Source organism: Rhamphochromis sp. 'chilingali' (genome assembly GCF_963969265.1).
Source record: "Rhamphochromis sp. 'chilingali' genome assembly, chromosome: 11".
Lineage (NCBI taxonomy): Eukaryota > Metazoa > Chordata > Actinopteri > Cichliformes > Cichlidae > Rhamphochromis > Rhamphochromis sp. 'chilingali'.
In genome coordinates, this window is record NC_137938.1 from 10978179 (window position 1) to 11001288 (window position 23110).

At 40.1% G+C, this 23110-nt stretch overlaps 1 long non-coding RNA gene across 6 annotated transcripts in view; it reads left to right on the forward strand.

Annotated features, from left to right (window-relative positions):
* LOC308406131 overlaps nucleotides 1-17486 on the forward strand; it is a 117386-nt gene extending 99900 nt beyond the window's left edge. For 4 of the 6 annotated variants that reach the window (XR_013973450.1, XR_013973452.1, XR_013973454.1 and 1 more), the window contains 2 exons: nucleotides 10871-10927; nucleotides 17122-17486. This is a non-coding gene — a long non-coding RNA (uncharacterized lncRNA). The remainder of the gene's footprint in view (nucleotides 1-10870; nucleotides 10928-17121) is intronic. The other 2 variants (XR_013973451.1, XR_013973453.1) reach the window with 1 other exon arrangement.
* The last annotated feature ends 5624 nt before the right edge of the window (nucleotides 17487-23110 follow it).

The window sequence follows — 23110 nt, forward strand, 5'->3', positions numbered from 1 at the left end:
GAAAAGTGTGAAAACATCCATGATCACCAACGGATTTCGAAGGGCTGGACTGCTGCATGATGGAGAGGAGGACACCACGGCCCTTCAGAGGGTGTTCGACTCTGACACTGACAACGAGGATTTGTTTGGTTTTGAAAGTGACAACGAAGGAAAGAAGCTGAGAGTGGATGACGAAGTGATCCTGAGCCTGTTCGTCTCCGACACTGGAGAAGAGGACTTTGGTGGTTTCAGTGCGCAGGAAGAAGAGAAAGATGGTGGTGAATGACTGACTTTTCTTCTTGTTAAAGCTGTGTCACTGCACCTGAGCCTAAAAGGTAGTCCGAATCTATTTTTCTGGTGTGCTGTAGGTTATTGTTATGTACTACATTTGTTACTCATTTATGAAGCACAGTACATGTTTCATACGTGTAATTACCGCTACTTTTACATATACCTAAAAAGCTGTGCAAATATGTATCCATAACTTGTTTTTCAAAATATTAATAAAAGGGGTGTGTCTCCAAACAGCCATCTCTTTCCTGACAATTCCCTTTGTGCATATTCTCTTACATATGATAAGTCAACATTGAAACACCTGCGGCTTTTAGTCAGGTGCGGCTAATGTATGTACAAAACAGGATTTTCCCCTGATTTTAGCTTGTGCGGCTAATATTCAGGTGCGCTTTGTAGTCCGGGAAATACGGTACATTTATAGTGTCGACTAATCGGTAAGGGTGTGACAAATTAAGTATGAAAACAGCAAAGGGGTCAGTTGAAGCTGCACACATGTGTGTGGACTGTCACAATATGCAGATCAATTGCAACTGTGAAATTAATGCAGAATTATTCTGTAGAGCATGGATCCCTTAGAACGTACCATCACGTGCACAAGAAAACCCCATTTACACAAAAAGGAAGCGTCATTCAGAGTTGCAGCTGTTGAGTAGAAATGCATGTACTGAGTGTAGATTGCTATGTAGTTCATTAGATATTTCTTATATTAGCTTGTTAGCTCGTATTTTATGAAAGTCCATTCCATTTTTTCAAAGAGTTTCCAACTGTGATTTCCCAGGTTCAACGTATTAAACACCCCGACAAGCGGCCGCCAAGGAGTGAGCCGGTGTGTACCCGGACGCCCACCCCCAGACACAAAGAACCACCAACACACCGACACCTGAGGGAGTCCGCCACCGGCAGGGGAAGTGGTGGTGGGTGGAGATAGGCCTCCAAACCTTGGAGGGCCTGAGGTGTCCCCAGAGAGGTGGTGTCTGATACCCAACCTGACATATAGACACAGACATACAGGCACACACAGACACAAACATCCATTCCCACCCTCATGCTCTCATATGCACTCACTCCACACTCAACCAACGTGGAGACAGACATAAAGAGACGCTGTACACACAATCACACTCCCCAAGCGTACTCTACAAACCGGGTCTAGGTACCCTTGCCCCTGGAGGGGGGAATTGCACCCAGACCCAGGTGGTGTTACCCTTTTCCCTGCGGTGGGGAGAGGCAGACCACCCCGACTCCGCAGCAGCAGGGAGGCCCCACACCCCAGACCGCAGTCGGACGGCCAACTCCTCCTACTAGCCCTCCCGCTCCAGCAGGCCGCAGGCCGCTTCTGAAGCTGTTCTAAAGAACTTTGGTGATCTTTTTCCCATTTTCTTGGTTTCCCACTGACTTGGTACTGTATCATATCTGTAGCCTTAGCGATGGGTGTCAACCTCACAGGGAACAGAGATTATTCCAACACTGACAGTTACTCACAGCTATCTGGGCATGTCTAAAGAAGCTATATGCATCATTTAAGGTAGAAATTATTATTAATGTCCTTTGATGATAAGAATATGGTTAATAATTATTAATACATATCCTTATTCATTTGTAGTGCAGACTCAAAGTTCCCTAGCTTTTGCTGGCTAGCAGTAATGCACAATTCATAAACTTGTTTTATTTGTTTTTGTTTCTTTAAATATAAAGGCTAAACTCACAGCATTTCTTCCTCTCTGAATACACCTTCTGGGAAAAGAACAACTACAGAATTGGAAGAGTCTATAATGTAAATAGAAAGAACCACGGACCAGATTTTAAACTGAAATCGCCTTTCACGCTGACGTACACTTGAACAGAACACGCAGCAGCTGGTAAAATTGCAATGTTTTGCGCGCTAATTTGGTATGTGCTTCAAAATCAGCAAATTGGAACAACCTTGCTGAAATGGAGATGCTTTTGGCAAGTGAAATGGCCTGCCTCATATATTATGCTAAAAAAATACACATTTGAAAGGAACGTCTGACGCTGTAAGCAGGAAATTGGGGGTAAATTGGCACATTCTCTCAGCTTAAGTTAATTGTGCTCGTGCTATTGTCAGGGCATTTGCAGGGTGACAGACAGATGGGCGAGGGCTGACACATGTATTTGGAAGAGTTTAAAATTCAAATGCTCCTCATGTGTGAATGCAGACACCTGCGGTAATCAGCTGGCTGGTGTGTATGTGGTGTGAGTGACGTGCAACCTTGTATTTACCCATAAGCCTCTCTGTCCCTGCCCGTCTTGCTGTCAGGGTTCCTCCTTGTTTTCTGGTGTCAGGTATGCTGTCACGTTTTCCTGAGTGATTAAAAACCCTGGAAGGAAAAAAAAAACACTGTGTACTGTGGTTATATTTTCTAAAAGGAGTTTTAAAGTAAGGAGGCAAGGTATTTATTTCTGTTTGAGCTCCTGGGCATGGTTGATCTCTGTGCTATTAAAAATTCATTCACTGATAATACCCCCACTCCCCACCCCCAACGCGTTCCTCTCCATCTCCCTTCCCCTGTCTCCCTCTGTAGAACGCTCATTTTCTCAATGGTATCTCTGTTTCTTTGTGTCAGTTCACTTCACTTTATTGGCATGGGGTGTGATTCACTGTCTCTATCTCTCTTTGTTCGCGTTGTCTCTCCTTTCATTCTGCGTCTCCTTCCCTCTCTTTCCTCGCTCTTCAAAAATCTGCCATGGAAGCGAGACAGAAGAGCGCCTGCTGTTTCTCTGACACACTCTTCCTCTCTTAAATCAAAACCAACTGAGGCGAAATCAGGTTATTACCTTAGCAGTGTTTCTTCTCTCTCCCTCGCACCCATTCTTCCATTTTTGCCCAAGGTCTATGAAATTTTACACTTTGAAAAGAAAGGGCAGCCGCTCAGTCAGACGAATGGGTGCGAGCTGAATTTGAAAGGAGATTGCTGCATAAATAAAACAGAAAAAATAAATAGCCTACTGAAGTGTGAGATGGATGTCTGACAGGGCCTGACGATGTATGCGTGTGCATGTGTGTGTGTTTGTGTGCATACTCTTGCCCCTCGGTCTTCAAACGCTACACCTCAGACCCCTCACACGCACGTAGCCGTTACAGGGGGTGGTGTTATCAAGTTTGTTGTGGTCAAATATTTGTGATTTCTTTACTGCCTTTCATCCTTGGAGGCAAATAAGGATAGGCATTTATCAGTATGTGATCTCAGAGAGTTGGAAGAGCTCCATAAGTTCTCCGAAAGGAACAAGTTTTGAATGTATACTACACACAGACGAAAGATGGGGAATAAGGGAAAACACAAAGTAAAGACCTAACTTTCAGCAGAGGTGAGCAGACTGAATGGAAAGCTGAAAACAAAGGGAAAAAGTCCATTTAAAATGCATGCATTCAAGTGATACAGATGGAAAGGGATGAAAGAAGTTATAACAAATTGAACAGAGTAAAGAGTTGAAGGAGAGGAGCCCAAAAAAGCAAGGGCGGTCAGTAAACAGCACGGCAGAGAGTCAAGCAGACATAAACAACTGCAGCTAAAGATGGATGATAAAGACGGAGGAACGGCTGTATCGGTGATGAACGATCAGCAATGTGGACGGGCAAATGAATGATTTGAGGAGAAGAAAGGGGAGGGAAAGGTTGTAAACAAGTCAGAATAACCTCATAAGAATGGCATATCCACCAGAGCTAGGATGGATTGTTGTATGTTATACAAAAAATAAAGGAAAGTTGTCACAATGAAGTAACCTTTGCATGACCTTGGATTGAAAGGGAAAGTAGGAAAGTGACAAAGTTAAAATCTAGCACAGAGCACGGAGATCAAGGACGCAGATTGTTGAGAGAGGGAATGAGCACGGAATAATGAAAAACATGTAAAATAAATACCTAACCTTCTGTTTGCTTTTCAAAAGTACAAATAGAATAAGATGTCGGCGCTTTGTAGACGACACAAACGTGTTTTCAATGAGGCTGCTGTATGGAGAGACCAGGTTGATTAGGAGCTGTGTCATCTTTTGCCAAGACTCGCTTTCTTTGAATAAATACAAGAATCTTTGGAAGACTCAAGAGTGTGTCTCTTTGTGCACTTGTGCATGTCTGCCTGTTTGCCTCTTTGTACAAGGCCCAGATGATCGGGTCAGACTCACACTTCTGTGCGTCCATGACCTGCCAACAACACCTCCACATTAACGCAGGAGAAGCAGTTGATACCACGGACCTAATGAGCACACTTGAGCATGTGAAAATAAAGCAGGGCGGCTCAACTGTAAGACTTTTTTTTGTTTCTTTTTCTTCCTCCTGACAGGCTTACCTTTGTAACACAGATTTTTCTTTGTAAAATTTGGCTATGATGAATTGAGCTGGATGTGAAGCCAGCCATATATGCAGCAGGGAAGTTCTTTTCAAGTCCAATTTACCTGATATGTCTTTGAACTGGAGGAAATGGGAACATCTGTTTAAAAGCCCCAAAAATATATGGGAGTAAAAGCTCCAAAAGGCCCCTGCTGACCCTTGGTTCAGTCAAACAGTAGTGCTGCTTTTTAATGTGCAGACTGCTAAACCACTTTGTGCTGCTTGCATTTCTGTCATAGAACTAAACCTGATAACGAACTGTTGTATATTTATAGCTCCCAGATAGTGTCTCGTCACACCTTCTTGTCTATACCATATTACGTGACTGTATTCATGTCAGCTGCACTTTAATTAAATGCAGACATCTTTTCATTCCCTACATTTGTTATCACTTTGAAACAAATCCATCACACCTTTTTTGCACACATGATTTGAAGCCTGAACAAATCTTAGCAGGGCTTAATAAATGAAATCAATTCATGATTTTTACTTTTTTTTTTTTTTTTAAACAACCTGAATTCCTCAGTGGTGAGAACTAAACAAGGCTCCTACATTCATCCCAGCAGCCCACCCTCTCTCACCTGTGCAAATTACTGTGTGTAAACAGATTGGATCGCACTAGCTTCATGTGGTTAGCCACTTCCCTAGCTGGGACAGGCTCCACTCAGGAGAAATAAACCATTTCCTGTTCACCGAGGGAACGATATGCTCAACTGTAACATACTGTAATTCTTTCCAGACGCTGGGTAGATTTGATCTTGTTGGAAAAAGTGCAGTACTAACAGGAGACATGTTCAGTAATGCAGAATACTTTAAACACATTCATAGGTTTCATTTCTTTAATGGGTGCATGCTAAAATATTGAAATAAAAACATGGAGTTAAACCCAGTGTACTACCTGCAGTCATTTTAAATTACTCCATATAGGACAAGATGTCTTGTAATCCTTAATGTGGGTTCCTTAAGGGTCAGCTTGAATTAACAGTCATTTGGGCCCTTTATTTCCTTTGGGCGTGTAACTGTTTTAAACTCCCAAAGTAAACTCCACGCCTTGCAAATGTGTAGCTGTTCTGTTTCTTACTCAGTGAAAAAGCTTATGTAAGCTTAAAAAAATATCATTTTATTGTAACATTATTCATTATTATTTATTGTTTGTGTCATCTCTCTGAGATACTTACTTTATATGTAATCAGTCATCCAAACAGTTCATTATGAATTGGACACAAGAAACAGATTTGGCTGCAGATGCAGTGCAGAACCATCCTTGTTTGAACCCGTGGAAGATCCTCCAGCGCCGGATATATCTCAATGCATCTTCTAGTCTTCTGCTTAGTTATCACACTGATAATCCTAAAACTGTGAAAACAGACACTATCCTTAATTGGTTTGTATCATATCTCTGAAAAACGCATAGTTTACCGTCACTTTGGAGTGTAATTTGATGTCTTTTTTTAATGAATGCTATTGCAATATTGGGCTAGACCCTCAATGCTACTGATGACATCTAATCTTCGTGACAGCTTATTTTGCAGGCTGACTTCTCTTGATCTCCCACACTGATATGCAGAGTGTAAATGTTTGAATGTTTTATCGCACAAGTGAAAACGGGAAAGACAGAGGTTTAAAAATATGGGCTCAGTTGCAGTAGGCATTGGATTAATTATACAACGATTCAATAATTGCAGTATATTTAAATATTAAAAAACATTATGAACATTTAAAGTGAATGAGTTAGGAAGATCATTAATGGATAATGAGTTTAGGAATATACGATGTGTTATGTGTTAGTGCTTTGATAGGATCATCAATCCTATACACTTTTTATTTGGTTAACGGGAGCTTCACAAGGTCGCCTCATACCCTGCTCTAATTTTTAAGTCCGACCTTGTGTTGGCGTGTGTGTATGTGTGTGAGTGCGTGTGCATGTATATGTAATAAAGAAGAATTTCACTTAGTGTGGAGACATATCCTGGCAAATCCACAGCTCAAAACACACAAGCAGTAAGTTTCCTTGACCTCAAATGTTGTTAAAATATTCACGAGTACAAAATATTGTTTCTTCCTCTTGATTTTACCTGATTTTCAACCTTCTTTTCTTCCTTTAATCTTTTTCTCTTGTTAGCCCACAGACTGTGTTCTGTAGTACCACAGGAGTTCTGTCGTCTGCAGAACAATTATGTCAATTATCTCGCATTTAAATGGTTTCCAGAGAGGAGTTCCTTGGCTAATAACAGTCAAATGAAGTGACAACTAACCAATTAATCTCACTCTAATTGCTCAGTAGGTACAGTCAATCAATCATAATGCCCCTCTCTCTGTACTTTCTTCCTTGCTTTCAGCGCACATTTTACACTCGGTAGCTTGGCTCACTACATGTCAATCAAATATTAATTCATCCTTTCGCTCCTGTGGGGATGGAAGTGCATTCCAGTGTGTTGACTTCATGGCTATGCTGCTAGTCAGCACATTTGACTTCTATCGTGACAATGTTTGCTTGAAAATGCTTTATGGGCAAATTAAAAGAGTAAAGCAACAGTAGAGATAGGGAGGCCATTCATTTCATAATTGCATGTTTGCAGCTTTGATCATGTTACATAGACAAACATTAGCTCACTGTTAGTCTATATTTAATAGTCTAAATTGCCAAATCACTGCTCCATATGCTAGAGACCAAGAGCCTTTGAACTGACAGTTTCACAGACTCGAATGTTATGATATATCTTGTGAGATTTACACTATGTGCAGCTTTGCTTTCTGCACCCTTGCACACATGTATCCAGAGCCACAAGCTTGAGTGAAGCACAGAGCTGAGCAGCTAAAATCTGCCTGAGTGCTTTACTGAAATAATTTATTCCGGTGTCATTCCAGAAAAAAAAAGGTCACATTTGCAATTTGCAGCAGTGGTGATGGAAATCTGAAAAACAAACTATTACTGTTTAGTACGTTTAAAAAAGTTGAAAAATGACACTTTAATGTGAGCTTTGTGAGGTTTTTGGGAGAGCTTATTTATGTGGTCAGCATTATGAGGAGGTAGGGTTAGTGAGTGACTCATTAAAAAAAAGGAAACAGCAAAGAATGTGAGCCTGTGTTTTGTCCTAAAGTGGGAGAATCCGCTCACCACTCCAAAAATTTGGAGTTCGTAACATAATGCTGGGTTTCCCTACAAGTAATGCTAGTCAAAAATGTCCATACAAAATCTATTGGTTTCTCTGAATCGTATTTTTTTGGCATAACAAGATATTTTCACTGAGCACGTATTGACAATAATATCCAAGTTTTATTCCAGTCTTATTTATCCTGGCACATTTAATCTCAAGAGCTGCTCATTAAACGTCTGTCTTTAACAAATTCCCATCAGCGAGATGTTAGTCACCTGCACGCTATTAAAACATCACAACATTGAGATAGTCATTCTTAATTCTCTCATATTAACACTTTACATCAGGTGCATCAGGGTCTGTGAGTGTGTGTCATTCACTACAAGTGCTTGAGTAAAAGTGCTAACAAAAAACTTGCTATTTTAACAAACGGGGATGCCAGTTTATTTCATTTATTCTCCACAAAACTGCACTTTTATTATAAATCGTGTTTTGGACACTTTGGATTTTTGAAGTTGTGCCTTGAAGCTACTGCTCACTTATTTTAAATTTCTCAGTCTCCAAATGTTATTGCAATAAATGTGTTTATTGAGTCAAAACTTGTTGGATATTTTGTTCAGAGTGATCCCACACAAATGCCATAGTGCTGTCTTCTATGGTTAATGTAGTAAACCCATAATGTCAGCGCTTATTATACTAGCTATTGATTTTTCAAATTTGCGTCCTTTTGCCCCTTTTGATGTGTATATTCATAGAAATTAAGCATAAATATCATCACAAAGACTCAACTCAAAACAGAAATTTTGATTAGTAAATGTAAACCCCAGAGGAGCACTCAACAGTCAAGCAGATATCACTGCCAGCAAAGTCCTTGAAACTGCTGTGAACCTCAAATGTTTGCCGTTCACATCAGTGCAACAACACAGTTGATGTGGAATAGGCAGGCCTCCTGCCATATTTGCAGTTTCAGGATTTAGCCTGAAATAACAAAACAGTTCTTAATAGTTCTTAGTTAAGCTCTGCAGGGCCTACATGCAGTATAAAACTGACCGCAGTACTCTGGCATTACATGTAATTAGTTGCTGCCCAGCACTGCCCGCCATGTATTCTGTCAACAACAAATGTATATCTGCAGGTTGTATTAACTGCAGCTATACATGAATTGGCTCAAAAGTCTGAAATTGATTGGGGGGGAAGAAAAATCTGCCATGTGGGCACGTATGCTTCGTCCCACACTGTCACGGCTCGTGGTGTCAAATGTTGTCTGAAAATATTGTTTTCCCTCAGTGATGTTTAATTGTTCCTCAACCAATTCCCCTTTCCATTCTCATTCCCACCACTAATTAGGAATGGAATTTAACTAGCAATGACTTTAGCGGGGAATCAGAACACACCCAGCCATTATAAAAAACCTAGGGACCCATAATGTGGTGTGGACTTGGCCACTGAAACCATGGGGTGGAGAGACATGAGGAGAGAGCTGCTGCTTCTCTCTGCTGCTCTTTGCATTTTTGGTTCTGGTCTTTGTTGCCATTGGCCTGTCATGAGAAGTTTCTCTCTTCCCATTTTGAAATTGTTTTCTGTTTGTGTTCCTCTGCTCTTCTGGCTTTTTTTTGTTTTCCTCTCAACATCTCTCCGTTTCTCTCTTGACCTTTAGTGTCACCTCATTCTTTTTCCTCCACCCTCGCACACACACACACACACACACACACACACACACACACACACACACACACACACACACACACACACACACACACACACACACACACACACGCGCGCTCTTCCTCCTTCCCACTCTCTCCTGCCACAGTAAGACCTAATATGAACTTTTGCTAGGAGCTGAGATCTATTTTATTGCCAGTGTTACTGTGAATGCCTTCATAAATTTAATGCTGTAATGCCTTTGAACAGCCTTCAAGTCCTCAGATTCATAAACACACACGCGCACGCACACACACACAGATACACGCACAGTTGCTCCCATTTTTTCCCACTTTTCTTTATGAACTTCCCAACACATGCACAATCGCACACGCACAGATGTGATGTGTGAATGAGGTCTTTGAGGTTGTTTTTGCTCACATCAGACACAGCAGCCCCAGTGTTTGTTTGCAATTTCCACTGGCTCCGGTCCACTCCACCAAACCCATGGGAATTTGTGGATCAGCATCTTCTCAAAAAGCTCCTGGGCGTCACAGTGTACGAGTGAGCACAGAGCGAGTGCAATGGGTGCAGTGATGCTGTTAGTTTTATGTGGTATTTCAGATGTACTCTATGTGCCATAGTTTATGGTAGAATTTAATAGGCAGTGCTGTAGTTTAAGACTGACAGTGTCATTAAATTACTAAATCACTGCAAAAAAAAAAAAGTAAATATATACAGTTTGTCCTTTTCAGTTTCTTTTAGTAAATATTTCATTCTGAGTCCTGCAGAAAGTTAAGAGGCTCTTGAAATTAAATTTGATGTATGTTTCTCTTCATACTTTTGCTATTGGGTTTTACACACTGTATTATTATTCTCACACAATAACACTCAGAATACAGCCTACAAGGCTGTTTTTAACCATAATATTTAAGGACTGTATAAGCTACAGTGTTTAGCTGCTGTTTAGCTGCTGTAATTTAAGCTAAATATATATACTGTGTAAAAAATGTCAAGACTGGAAGCTAACTACAGTGTTTTATGTAAATGCGGAGCAGATGTTCTTATTGAAGTGATGTCAGTGTGTAAATAATGTTAAACATACACGGCAGCACAGTAACAGTGAATCATTAGCACCTGCAGTAGGAACATACAGCAAATTTAAAAAATACATAAATAAAATTGAATTGAACTGAACCTGCTGTAGGTTGAAATTAATAATGCACAGTTCAGTAGAGGCACAGTGAGTTTGTTTCATGGGTTGTTTGGCTTGTGATATAGATCATAGGCACTCACATGCATTAGGAGACATGTAAAGAAATCTTCAGAAAGATGAATAAAGGTTTGGCGTTTAGACTTCAAACTCACAGAGAACAGTCTCAGAGATGACGTAAAATCATCTCGTGTAGCACGCCGCATTGTCATTCATAGCCTGGAAGCAGACATCTGAAGCTTTGCGTGTAACTGGAGAGTAACATGTGTAGGTAAACAGTGTTACTGTTTGTTTCAGGTGTGTCAGAGTGAGGCTCAGTGGGAAAGATTGCTGTGTCTAGACAGGAGTGTGAGGGTAAGTGTAACATTTTCTCTTTGTTGTAACTTACGGCAAAGACGTGTCTACGTCTCTCAGTTTTCACCCCCTGTTCTCTTTTCTGCAACCCTGATTATTTTTTCTGTTGCCTCCCTCTCTCTCTCTCTGTTTCTGTGCTCCTACAGCTGATTGCATAAATAATTTACGGCATGTAAATCCTTAGCAGCTGTTTGCTCCTCTTTGCCCCGTTTGTTCCTGTTTTCTTTCTTCCAGGTTAACATGGGACTTTTCTCAACCTTGTCACCTCTCCTCCCCTCTCTCTCCCTTTCTGCCTCTGTGCCTGGGGTTAACCTATCTTTCTTTCTCTCTAATTACACTGTTCTCAGTTCCAGCCCTTGTGTCTTCCCATGGGTTTCCATGTCTTTATGTAAGGAGTGGCTTTTTCTTGTATTGATGGGAATTTTGACTTGTAAGTCCATAGCTGTTGTTGTGTATTTGCATGTGGATGTGTGTGTCTTCCACTGTGCGCTTCTGCATGTAGATTGCTGCTCCACAAGACAGCCACCGTGTGGCTTCAGACCCTTACAATCAAGACGCTTATATGGGCTTATTGTGATTACAGTTCTTAGCTGTGCCTATGTACAATTTCGTCTGTCACTCCAGGCTTCAAATCCTCTAAGAAGGATCTCCAATTCAAATTGCGCTGTCAAATTAAGTTTTCTTCTTTTCTGCCGTAGTCCCCTCAATCCATTCCCTAGGTTGGACATGAAGCAATTTTATGTTAAAAAAGAAATAATAATAATACTAAAAAAAAAGAGTCGCTCTGCACAAGAGAATCTATCAGAAAATTGTATGAGGCCAAATTCAAGGGGGGAAAAAAGATGAACAACAAAAGGAAAACTTTACCTTTGGCTCTGTTAAGTCATTTCTTTTCCCCTATTCAATTTCCATTGTTTAAGACTGGGGCTGATCTTTCCAATATTGCTGCTAATCTAACTTCAAAGGGATGCCGGTATGTTAAAACACTTTTTAATTGTGATAAGGAATACGCTTTCATGCTTAAACCCCTTCTCCTCTGTTCGTCTGGACAGAACCCACAAATGCAGAGGCTGTTTTTTCACTCGGCAATTAAAATTAGAATTGGTCACATTTTTCACTGTCAGCCATTTCCTTTGCACACAAAGACATGCGGGCCACACAAGCGTGCGCGTACAGACATATGCAAACCCAGATACTACCATACAATACACATGGTGTTTTTGCTCAGTTGAACCATATCTAAAATAGCTTGCATGAAGACCATTAAAGAAGAAGAAAAAAAATCCTCCTCAAAACTAAAACAACCCTTAAGACCGTGTGGGTCTGGTAGGGCTGATGATTCACCACAAGCTTCCCTGTTACTTCTATGAGACATGCGATGCAGGCTGCGCCTTGTTGTCCAGAGATAACAGATTAACATGATTGCTGAGTGAATCATTTGCACTCTAGTGCTTTTGACATGGAAGATTCTTGAGGCTTTGATACTTGCACAATATTTTGAAGGAGTGGAGCAGTAAGATGTAATTCTGTTGTGACAAAATCAATTTGGATAAAAGCACAATGTAAAAAGCAAGAGTGGCATGAAAATGAAGTATTGGTTACAGCTGATAGGGAAATTGTCTATTTTGCCTCAGAGCTTTGAATATGAGTGCATCTAAAAAAATTTTCATAAGAAGAGTGAAAATTTGAGGAATGGGGAAAAACAAATATACTGTGCTTGCTGCCCAACCCAGTCACGTGATGGGTTTTTGTGTTTCCCATCCAGGATGCATTTAAATGTACGTCTGTAAATCAAAGCTTTTTTAAATATACATGAAGTGGCTCAGTATTCTCCGAGAATAGTTGTAATCTGGAGAGATGTGTCCTTGTGTCTTTGCTTATGGCCCATGTTGAACAGGGACATTTGTCATACTTAAAAATTTAATTTCCTCTGTTGCAGCTCCTCCACACTTATTTATCTAGTCTTATATGATATGTGAAAAAGTGTAAGAGGTGGGTCACTGAATCCTTCTTTTCAAGGTTCATCAAAAACTAGTGACAAAGAGCTGTTTTTTCCCACTAGAACTCCATGAACAACAGAATCTGTCAGTAATAAAAAATACCAGCAATTTATCTGACCCTTGCTGAGCAAGCAAGACACAAACTTGCAGAAATACGATGTATTACTGCTCCCCCTACAGTCAACTCACAGTTAGACAGATAGCCACTTATATTTGAGTGGTGATGATGTGTCTGTTCGTCACACGAAAGCAGACACACACAGACACACAAAAAAGTCGGCGCAGTCCTGTGACCACACACCAAACTTCAGCTTGTACCATCTCCTGTAGGCTGCAAGAATGCTGGAGTGACAAAGGCAGCACTTTGGACAGCTGGCACAGGTTCAGGTGTGGGCCAATAACTTGCCTGTAGTGGAAAAGTCCTTTTGTGACTTTGCAGTCGAGACAGGCAGCTCTGTTCTTCCCTGCAGCAGCACTCACATTTCACACTCCGTTTGAGCATTTGCAGTATGTCAAAAATCCTGACTGAGTGTTTCGCTGACATGACTTAGACAAGGATTTGTTTTTGCATTTGAGGAACAAATTACTAGTGACGGCACAGAAGTAGAACCTTCTTGAATCCATGTCCACTCTGTCTAGATTCTTGTTTTTCAGTCTGAACCAGTTATGTGCATGTGCGGTTGTGTATGTGCTTAAATGTGTTCATGTCTGTGCTTGTTTTCCTGTGAGATTTATTTGCATGTGTGACTGCGCGTGTGACCCTGTGTGGCTGCGTGACCCGATTGTGAGTCTACAGTACTCGGCAGAGTGAGTGAGGTCTGTGAATCTGTTTTGCTTTTTTTGGGGTTGTTGTGCAGCATGGCCTCATTACCCAGGTGTTTACCCCTAACCACAGGAAGCTCTTGTCAGTGACGACTGTCTGCCGGCAAACATTGCCTGAGGGAAAGAAAGACAGGGAGGAAGGAACCTAGCAAAAGAGAGACAGTTGAGGGGAGGCATGAGAATCAGAGATGTCTGTCTGTCTGCTTGTCTGTCTGACTATCTATATATCTGTATATACTGTATATGCTCTATATATATTTCTCTAAATGTGTGTGTGGTTGTGCCAGTCAAACCTTCACTGGCAGGTCACTGGGTTCTTCTGTTTCTCCACCAGTGAAGGGAGGGAGGATAAGAGACGGGGAGGGAGAGAGGAGAGGAGGCATACAAGCTGCTGACAGGGATTTATGAGCTGATAGTGTCAGACTGCAAGCACAACAACAGTCTCCCTGTCTCTGCCTGTCTGCTCATGGAGGGAGAGAGTGACAGAAAGAATGGAGGGGGTGTTGGAGGAAGAAGTGAGCCAGCAAAATGAGTTGAAAATGAAAGAGCAGAACAAGAGAGGAAGTGAGCCAGGGAATAAGGCAGGATCAGGATTGGGATGTTATTTTATTTGATTCTTTCTTTGTCGTTTACTCTTTTCCTTTTATCACAATGTGGGTTTTTTTCTTCACAACCCTTCATTTACTCGCCTTTCAACATCACCTTTGTATGACTTGAATTGACTGTTGCGTTGGCTGATTTTAATTGTTTAGACCAATGATGTGAGTAAGAAACAGAGCGTTTAAGGCTGCTGTTGGTCTTGCATGGCCAAGAAGATGATGATGATGATGATGATGACAGTACAAACACTGTACAGAGATGACCAGACATTCATATGCTGGATGGTAACATTTCTTCCATTGTGTTGTTGTGACACATCAGTAGCTCAGATAAAGACGGTGATTATGCGTTTGATAAGCTGAGGCTACTGCAATGAAGTGTGAACAGTTGTTCCATTTTAAGAACTGTGCAGGAATACATGCTAGCACAACTGTTCTTTGTAGTTGTGTGTCTGTGTGTGTATGTGCGTAGAAGAGACAGAGTGGCTGTTTAGATATGTCATGGTGAATCACAGCTAAAGTGTTCACTGCTAGATGACACACAGTAATATATAGTAGTTGGACTGTCTGACTGTCTGGCGTATGAGAGATCCATTCTGGAGTTAATTTTGTCTAATTAATGTTGTAGGATAAATCCATAATAGCTGTCTTTAGTTTGTTTCACAATATATTCCCATGTGGCTACAGTTAAGAAGATAGCACTTAATTCCCCTATTATCAGTATAAAATCTTATCTTATACTACACTTGCATAGTGAATCTTATGGGAGTCAGTACTGTAACTATATATCTAAGCTACTCATCCTTTGCGTTTAGGTATACTTATGGTATATTTCAACTTTTTACATGTGGTACAGACATGCTGAGTGCTGTTGTCTGTTAATCGCATATTCTTAGGCCTAAAAATATGTTGTACTTATAGACAACCCATAAACTTAATTTCCAAAATTGATTTCCAGTTTTGGAAGTTGTATAATTGTGCCTGGAATACCATGCCCTGTTGAATGTTATGACTATGATAATAACAGTGATCCAGATGTGAAGTCTGCCAGACTGGCATGTTGGGGGGAAAAGCAGCCTGACTGTGCACAGCATACATGCCCCCTGGGAATAATACAGACATCTAGTGATTTATATGTCAGTTCTTTTTTTTCTTTTTTTTAATGACATAGTATTAAAGAGTAGTGATTCATGAGGCTCTTTTCATTTCACATCGAAACTCTGACTTGTTTCAGGCTATAGCTTACACTTTCCAGTATGCTTAGTAATGATCCTACAATAACTTTCCCAGAATTTCAAATGCCAGCGTCTTTCTTTTTGAATTCTTGTCTGTAGATAATAGTCACAGCCCCTGTGCGCCAAATATTGATTCAGTGACGACAACGCCAGTTGGGCATAGATACCCTACGGTGCAGATCCTTCATAAGAAAAACTGGCCCTGTGGTTGGTGCTTTTTTCCAACCAGTAACAGTACAGCGTGGTAAGGAGAGTGACAGTTTGGGATTTTTTTTTATTTTTGGACAGCTAGTGGTAAAAGATAAGGGCAGAAAGCAAGGCAACCTATGAAATTTAGAAAGAGCATGTTGCACTGTTGGGGCCCAAATCTGAGCTGCACTGAATGTTATCACAAAGGTAGTTTGGATCCTTTAACCTCCTAGGACCTGGCGTCCACATATGTGGACATCACATTTTGGGTTATTTAGACCAAAATACTCAATTTTGCTCTACAAGGGCCTGATATCCACTTACGAGGACATTATACTGCTACTGTTCTATCAAATTTTTAAACGAATATCCTCATATGTGGCTCTTATTTTTCTTAAAAACAAAAATAAGGTAAAAAAAAAAAAAGATCTGGTAATTCTTTGTATTTACGTTAATCGGGCCCCAATATGCCCAACTATCAAAGAGAAATTAAAAATGCATGCCGTGGAAGAGTTTGGGTCTTAGGAGGTTAAAAATTAACTTGATATTCCACCAGTTTCAAACAAATATCTCATCATAGTAGTATGTACTATAAACGTATGTGCTATGTGCAATACCTGTTACTCAAGGTAACCAAAATATTTCAACGAAAGATAGCAACTGTTGTTTTTACCCATCATATTTCTGCTTTGTTAAAACCCAGCCACATGGGGGCCACAAACATACCTCCTCTTGTCTGAAGAGTCGCAAACATGCAGATCATCGGTAAGAATTGTGATGTGTAGTGAGATTAGGTAACAGGTGAAAGAGAGCTGGGAGAGGTGGAGGTTTTCACCAGTGAGAAGAGGAAGAACAGGAGTACAAGCGCAACATTTCATGTGTCACAGTGAGAGGGAGACAGGTGGAAAGGTGAAGATGCAAGGAGAGAAAGAGATAGTGAAGGTAAGGTTGTTTATACACTAGGGGTTCACCATTCCAGAGAACAAGCAGTGCACAAGAGAGGTGAATAAGAGAGTGGAGGCAGGGTGGGGTGGGTGGAGACGAGTCTTTGCTGTGATTTGTGACAGAAAGACAGCAGCCAGAGTGAAAGGGAAGGTTTACAAGATATTAGTGAGACTTGCTATGATGTATGATTTGGAGACCGTGTCACTGAGAAAACAGGAGGCGGCAGCAGAATTGTATTCCTAAGATTTTCAGTGGTGAGAAAGTGGCAACCACTAAAGGGAGAGAAGAAGAAGATATTCGCCTTCTTTTACCCTTTTGAATTAATTGAAACTTTTATCCATAAAGACTAAATGCACTAAAATTAAAAATTCTTATATCTGTTTCTTATGTATGTGTTTGCACAGTGCAGATCTACACAGAAGCTTACAGGAAACTGAAGAAGACGGGTGAGGTTAAAGAGGACAGCACGATGGAAAAAACAAGAATGAAAGCAGCCAGTGATAAATATTAACTTTTGTGAAACATTTTGAGCATTTGCATCACTAAAAGTCCTCATATATAGCTGTTTGTCATCGCCTTAAACTGCTAGAATTTGATTTTAAAAATACGGGTATCATGTAGCGGTTCGAGTTAGAAGCTGGGAATATGCAATCACATCTGTAAGAGTTACATTTCGCAGCTCATTGTATCTCTGACTGCAAAATAAAGTTTGATAACAATCTGTTTTTGTGTTATTAATATGTTGTATGGAAATAAAGAAAAAAACCAATGAAAGCACTTTTTAAATGCTTTTTTGTAAATCTGTTTTTAAAAAAAACCAATATGTCTGCACAAGGGCCTGTAATTAAAAGGGAAAAGGGCCTCAGTGTGGCATTTCCTGTATGCTATAGGAACATCACTGTGGATTTTATGTGAAACATTCAGAAGTGGTGGATGTCACAACAATCATAGCCACTAACCTGTGCTAGTCTGGTAAAACATGCTAAAAGCCCGTTGATGTCGAGTCCCTTACTGGGATGAAAGTCACTATTGTTTCTGTCTCTGTGCGCACGCCTGTGTTTTTGTGCGTGTGTGCACATGTGTGTTTGTCTGCCCTTACACTGATCTGAAGAGAAAGTAGTTTCAAAGGGAGCGACTCACATGTAATAACATGCACTCGGCAAGTGACAATCCACATGCACACACACACACAGGTGAAAGGTGACAAAATTCCCTCTTTATATCTTTACATTGCAAATTCTTTGTTGAACAGTGTATCTAGGAAAAGTTCCAACACAACAGTGTATTCACATATATACTCTCTATATATGTGCATTTTAACTCTCAAGAAGTAGCTTTTACAATTTAACCACAAGGGAACAAATACTACATTAAGAACATCTATTCATACAATATGTAAAACTCTGGAGAAGTATGTCCAGCACTGCAAAACATCTAAAGACTTCCACTTTCATCGTCACAACATAGATTATCAATGAATATTGCATTGTTTTGAGAAAAAAATCTAAAATAACATAAAGAACTTTAATGATCACTCAGGAGACTTGTGAAAATATGAAGCTTTACTTTTCATATGAGAATACCAGCAGTCTGGGAATGCTCAGAGGTACAGAACCAAGTGCCTCTTCCTCTGCTTTCAGAGAGAAAAGAGAGAAGAGAGGTAATTATTTTTCCTTCCACATCTGCATCTTAAAGCTCTTTAAATAGTTTAGAGTTCAGCAGCTCGTTCAGTATGCTGCGATAATGATGGTGGTGACTTTAGATGAAAAATATCTCACGTCTGTAATTTGATTTGAGTTTGATCGGAGGTGACTTTTAACTCATAGGGTAGGGAAACCTAGGCGTAGGCTTGCTTTTACAATATGCTTATTGACCAGTTCTTTATCCTCATAGGGCCAATATAAAAACAACAAGTTCATATCGCAGTACCAAATATGAAGTCAAAAATCCCTATACTATAAAATGCTGCAGCAGGCTCCTACTCAGCGCAGCGCCATGGCAACTCAACGCACAATTTTATGTCAATCCATCCAGAAGTTCTTTAGAGGTTCTTTAGCTACATCATCCTGTCCCATAACTCCACTGCCATGGCTAAAGAGTAGAAAAAAAGTGTTTTTTATATAAGAATGTCCATTTTCAGCCAGCATAGAGCATGTGAAATACCAGAGCAGGGTTCGCTTAGGGACGAACTTCGAGGCCGGCCTATCTTTCTCCTTCTATCTTTGCATGCGGTTACTAACACCAGCTTCCCTTGTCACATGCGACCCCCCGCCTCACTTGTTCACCCACCATATTTTCCACCTACAGTTTATTGCACTTCCTCTTCTTCTGCTCAAGGCCCCTAGTCTGTCTGCCAGACAGGAAAAACAAAGACTTTGGGACTATCATTACGGTCCAAATGGTATATCACACTGTACCATTGAACGGTACCTCATTGAATATTCAGTAGTGTTACACAGTATCTATTTAAGAAAAACTAAAATAAATTCATTAGATACTTAGGAAGTTATGGACATAATTTAAGTTAGCTTTCATCTGTGTCCTCATTCATGCAAACTGGTATTTGAAACACGAGCTGTGCTTTAAACTTTAATTTAATTTTTAAACGAGTTTTATGTTTTGTTGGTCAATACCTCTCACTACGTAACTGCAATTTATTAATTAATTAAAAAAATGTCACCAGTACATATTTTCAGGCTTAAATAATTGTAAGAGACAATTAAGTGTGTAATAGTATATTATGACTGCAATGTCCAATTAATTGCTGGAATGTATCTTTTTCCACTTGTTAGCTGCCATGACTGTTTTTTTCCCTCTTATGTACCTCAGCCAGGATGTGCACAAGTCTGCCAGCCGTTAACCCCACAGAGGAAGTGTGCAGGAAATGAGATCAGCCTTAAACAGAGGTAACGCCTAAGCCTGAACCACTGACACCAGACCAATAACTGTCACTCATTGCACCTGATGCAGAGATACTAAAAATGTAGCAAATAACAGGAAAGTAACAGAAAGTAACAGTAACAGAACAGAACAGAAACGATCAACACAGCAGAGCCATCAAAGAGAAAAGCAAATCATATGAAAGAAAACTAGAACTGAACTTAAAGAAGGGATGGGCTTGAAAAGACAATGAGATCAGATCAAATTTAGCAGAAGAGAACAGAGAAAAGAAAGATGTGCAGCTTTTAGAATCACACATATTCTGGTAGAAAAGATAACAGTGTTAAAGTTAGGCTGAATCTATGCGTGACCAAGACTACATTGTTGCATTTTGCTTTACAAGGCAACAGAATAGACTAAAACATTACAGCCAAGACCACATTAAAACGAAACAGCCCCGTGATGCTCAGAAGAAAGAAGAAAATTACTTGTATTAACTTTTAGATATAATATATTTGGAAAATATGATGTTTCAATAGCTAAAAATACCAATTCTGTGGGCAAACTCATACAGTAACTGCTGCTACGGCCTGTACGTATTCTTGTTACCATGATGAAAAACACATTTCGAAACTTCACAGAGGAAACCAGGCCTGGCAGTACTGTGTGCGCACATGTGGATGTGAGTATATGTTGTGCATTTCTATACACTGATCTCAGCACGCACATCAGTGCACATCAGAATGAAAAAGAAAACACTGCATTTTTTTTTCATTGAGCGCACAGACAGGAAGAAGGAGCAACCATGTACACTATATCCAAGCACAACAACTTTTTTTTCTCCTTGAGGTGCAATACACAACTGCAGTTAGTAGAAACCTGCTTTGTTATGCTAAGTTTATGTTCTATTTTCATTAAACCCCTACATAAATTTGTCAGTTTTTTTTAAAGTGCCCGAATATATACAAACTGAATATGAGGGCAATCCCAAAAGTAAGGTCTCCAAAGCAGTGGCGACGTAGAGAAACTGTTCGTATGGCTGCTGGCCACACTGTTGTGATGGGTGCTTCCTCCAAACAAGCATGCATGGCTTCGCTGGGATGCTCAATCTTGGCTCGGCAGCCCTTGAAAATGGAGCTCCCGTTGAACGCTACCACCAAGTGCAAAGTTCGCGCAGTTATTTGAGAATGCCAAAGGTGTTAAACCAGTTGAAATTCATCGCCACTTGACAGAAGTGTATGGACACTCATGCATAGATGTCAAAAATGTTTGTTCCCTAAGTTGAAAGAGCATTTGTCTGGAAGGCGATTCTGCTCCGACGAAGAGGTCAAAGATGACGTTCAATGCTTACTGAAGGACATGGCAGCAAGCTGGTATGACATGGGCATTCTAAAACTGCCACAGCATCTACAAAAATGCTTCGACCGAAATGGTGATTATGTAGAAAAGAAAATAATTCTTCAGCCTTAAAAATCATGTAGATATTATAGAAAGTAAACAGAGTGATTTTCTAACGAAGACCTTGCTTTTGGGATTCCCTTCGTATATCAGAGACTCTGCAGTTGTCAATCACTTTCTTATTTACTTCATAACTTAGTCGCTTGAACTGCTCACCGATCCATCTGCTTGACCGTGTAGTGGCGCATGTTTGAATATTTGTTGAAGAGCAGCTTTTGTATTAAAGCCACTCTTTTCAAATAAAAGATACCAGATAAGTAATGTATGCATGACCCTTTACTCAAATATAATGAGGTCCATTTTGTACTTAAGGGCCATTAAAAGTACTTAGTAAAATTTAGAAATGTTAATCTCTGTCTGCAGATGGGACTCTTTGTCAGACAGACACTTGCCTCGATGAAAAAATAGCCAAATGCAGCAGGAGTTATGAATAATAATAGTGTAACAAAAATAATACTAATGTTTCATAGCTGTGAACTGTCACCTGACCGAAAAATATAATTAACATATGGTGATATTCAAGGCTTTGTAACACATTACGTGATTCAATGAGTGACTGATGAAGCGGGTAAATATACGAACAAATAAATGAATAGGTAATGAAATGATTAATTATTTAATTAGTTAAACAAACCAAGCAAGCGTCAGACACTAACAATGCTCAAAAGCATCATTATCATACCTGCATAATCACACCCTTGCACAAAATGTCACACGGTTTTAACACCATTTTAAACCTATTTATGTACTTTTAACCACGCACACCTAAATCCCACTTTGCATACTTTATTGGCATGTTCTTCTCAGAAAACACACAGAACATGTGAACTCTTGGTTCTTAAATGACTATCACTTTGCTCCGCTCTTTATAAATGTCATGTTGTTGTCAAATTAAGATATTTATTTAAGACATACCAGTCTACATCCTACAATTTACCTTTAGAAGCAGCCCTGCTAGTGTGGAATCACTGATAGTTAAAGATTTCTGAAGGGACTAAAACCAAGGTTACAATTAATCAGAGATTCTCTGTTAGATCAAGACTTTATCTCCACTGGAAAATCAACCCCTGCTCCTACACATCAGTCTGATAGAAGAGTAGCTGGAAGACAATCAGGAAGAAACGGCATAGAACAAATTATAGGGCCATGGGTGTGACAGAGCATTGCATTCCAGAGGCAGACTCTCAACTGTATAACTCTGGAAGTGAATCAGTCTAATATTGTGATCCCAGATATCCACTGTCGCAGGTTTGGAACAATTCTTGACATGATGTCTGCTGCCATGTACAAATGCCCTGACATATGTAGGGCCACGAGTGAGCATAAGAAGGGTATCGTGAAGCATGTAGCTTTACGTTTTTTTGAAAACCAGTGGCTTTCAGTAATAGCCTGCCCCACTTCATTACCATCAACATTATCCAGATATATTTTTTGGTGTGTGTCCTGAGGTATAAAACAAGGCTTCCTTTTACCCATTAGGAAACTAAGAACTCGGCTTCCCTCTAATGAAGGGTGAAGAAAAAAAGGTGTACAGGGAAGAGGATAAAGACTGAAGAAGTTAAAATGTAGAACAACGTTACTGTTTGACTGATGTGTGCTTGTGGTGGTCATCAGGGTCATCATGATGAAATGCGGTGGTCAAACAATGAAGCTGTTCCAATTCGCAAAAAGTATTGCTGCATCTATAACAGCTTATTAAGGTTATTATTAAAGCATGCGTTTAAACAGTTTGGCTCACTGATATCGACGTCTCTTTTTCAAGCGAGTGTTTACACATAAACACAAGACATATACAGTTTAGGAGTAGAAGGATGGGCAGACAGAAATAATGTAGCGTCACAGGTTTTTGTAGCTCATTCAATTTCTAGGCACCATATTATTTTAAATACAGTTTTACGAAGTACCGTGTGACTAAGAGGCACAGCTAATTTTAAAATGTCTTGCAACCTGACATCGAAAGCACTGTAGTTAAATTTAATCAAAGGGCCGGGGCAACCAGTCAGGTTTTGTAAATAAACACCTTACAAAGGTGCTCTCTCTCACTAGCCAAGTATG